General features: G+C 35.4%; 1 pseudogene; it reads right to left on the bottom strand.

Annotated features, from left to right (window-relative positions):
- Window positions 1-2,111: 2,111 nt before the first annotated feature.
- Window positions 2,112-2,195, bottom strand: LOC131156861 (small nucleolar RNA R71; annotated as a pseudogene).
- Between the last annotated feature and the right edge of the window lie 508 nt (window positions 2,196-2,703).

Genomic DNA, 2,703 nt, shown 5'->3' on the forward strand with positions numbered 1-2,703 from the left:
CTGACTTGAAGTTACCATACACTGTTTTATGGACTATTTAGACAATTCTCTGTAATCTGGGTGTAACTTTCTCTTCTAAGCTCCGATTGAGACAATTCAAAATTATAGGGAAATCTGAGAAAGAGCTCTACAACTTTTGTGTTTTAATATTTGAGAGTTACGAGTTGTAGGAGGGTCGAAATTGGGCTTGAAGGTGGATGGCAGATCATGTACGTTTAAAAAAAGAAAAGAAAAAAAATAAAAAAAATAAAAAGTCAAAGAAAGGAAAGAAAGAAAGAAAAGAAAGAAAAGGAAAGAATGGAAAGATGGAAATTTTGAAAAGTCAAAGATTGTAGGCTACTTGGAAACTTCTTTAGGGGGGCTTTTAATGGGAGATTTGAGGCCGTGCATAGGGTTTTCTGGGAGAGGCCGCACCAAAATTTGGGAAAAATATTGGGAGTTTATTATGTTGCTGGGAGAGGCCGCACAAAAATTTGGAGGAAAAAAGGGAGAATTTTTTCTTGAGGTTTTTTTTTCTAGCGATTCTGCAATTGAAGTTCGACAAACACAACCAGCAAAGGATAGGTGGCAGCACACAAAAATAAAATCTTTTCGGAATCGGAAGGCGGAGAACAACGGTGGTGCTTATGGTGTTTACGATGTGTGACGGCAGTGCTGCGAGTATTGGTTTTTCATGTACTCTCCAAATAAAAGAATGCATGGTGAAATCTTATATGTTTGATTTAATTTTCGGAATGGACTATATTTTTGTATTCTAGGAAAACAATGTAACCAGTTTCAAACTATGCTTGCTCTTTGATGCTAATTTGAAGTAGTTTTCATTAATGTTTTATTGAGTTATTCTGTACCTAATGCTTTTAATTAACTGGTCATTAATTAAATGATTTTAGTCTTGTGATTTGCTACCAAAAGGGGGGATTATAGGATAGATCTTGAATAATTCAGCATAGGTAAATATAGAGATCGAAAGATTTGTATGAAGCTATGTAGCATTAAAAATCGAGGGTCTTATTGCATTCTTACATTATTAATTTGTTTAATCTTATGTTAAATAATAAACAAGAATAGGTTCTGATTGGCTATCGAAATAGGCTTTTGGAAAAATTGGAGATTTGCTAACAAACAAAGAATATGAATTCGAATTGGCTAAATAAGTAAAGCACAGTGAGAAATTAGGTGAAATCTATTTCCTAGAAGTTTTCACCATCATTAATTTGATAACCAGCATCCAGTTTTAAATTCTCTTGAATAGTTTATTTAAAGTAGCTTTGTTTAAATTTCGCAATCTAAAATTATTAATTTTTATAAATAAAATCAAGGTTAATAAAATTTCAGTACTTGGTAAAATTAAGACATCAATCCCTGAGGACGATACTCTACACATCATTATATTATAAAACTATGATACTGTGCACTTGCAGTTTTGCACCAATCAAGTTTTTGGCGCCGTTGCCAGGGATTGAGTTTATCTTATTTTTGCCAATATCGATACAAAGTAATATTGGTTTTAATTTAGAATTTTATTTTTATATTTTTATTTATTTCTTTTCTTTATTTTATTTTATTATTTTTTTTCTGTGTTTTCTGGTGTGTTTTTTATGTTGGATGTGCAGTGTTAGAACACGTGCCATTATTCCTTTTGATCCAAAGATTGAAAGAACACTTAAAGCAATAAGGGAAAAGAGGGTATTAACCATGGAGAACGGACAAGATAATGCGCAGCCACGCGCCTTGAAGGATTATGTGTGACCAGTTGTGAATGACAACTATTCGGGTATTAGACGCCAGCCCATTAGTGTCAACAATTTTTAGCTCAAACCCGCATTAATCAGCATGGTGCAACAGACCCAATTGAGTGGATCACCACTTGATGATCCCAATATCCATTTGGCAATGTTTCTGGAGATTTGTGACAATGTGAAGATCAATGGTGTTACTGAAGACACCATTAGAATGAGATTATTCCTTTTCTCTTTGAGGGACAAAGCAAGAGGTTGGCTACAGTCTCTACAACCTGGGAGTATCACTAGTTGGCAGGACATGGCAGAAAAATTTCTGGGTAAATTCTTTCCACCAGTAAAAACGGCCCAACTAAGGGGTGAGATTGGTTAATTCAAGTAATATGATTTTTAATCACTCTATGAAGCATGGGAAAGGTATAAGGATTTGATTCGACGCTGCCCACAACATGGATTTCTAGATTTGTTACAAATTCAGATGTTCTATTATGGGTTGAATGGGCAAACGCGGACTTTAGTTGATGCCGCATCTGGGGGAACTTTGATGACAAAGACACCTGAGGGTGCTACTGCTCTTTTGGAACAAATGGCCTCAAATAACTATCAATGGCCAACTAAAAGAACTATGGCTAAGAAAGTTGCTGTAATTCATGATTTGGAGTCGTTTGCTGCACTTTCAGCTCAAGTCGCTTCTCTATCCCATCAGATTTCAGCTTTGACAACCCAGAGGATACCACAAAGTGTAGAATATGTGGCAGCTACAAGTAGGACAGATCCGAGCAATGAAGTGAGTCATGAACAGGTTCAATACATCAACAATCGGAACTATAATTATTGTGGTGATCCTTTGCCATAATATTACCATCCAGTGCTTCGAAATCATGAGAATTTGTCTTATGGAAATACAAGGAATGTGCTGCAACCTCTTGCAAGATTTGATAGTCAACAAAGTGAGAAGAAGATG

The sequence above is a fragment of the Malania oleifera genome, chromosome 5 (assembly GCF_029873635.1).
Source record: "Malania oleifera isolate guangnan ecotype guangnan chromosome 5, ASM2987363v1, whole genome shotgun sequence".
Classification (NCBI taxonomy): domain Eukaryota; kingdom Viridiplantae; phylum Streptophyta; class Magnoliopsida; order Santalales; family Ximeniaceae; genus Malania; species Malania oleifera.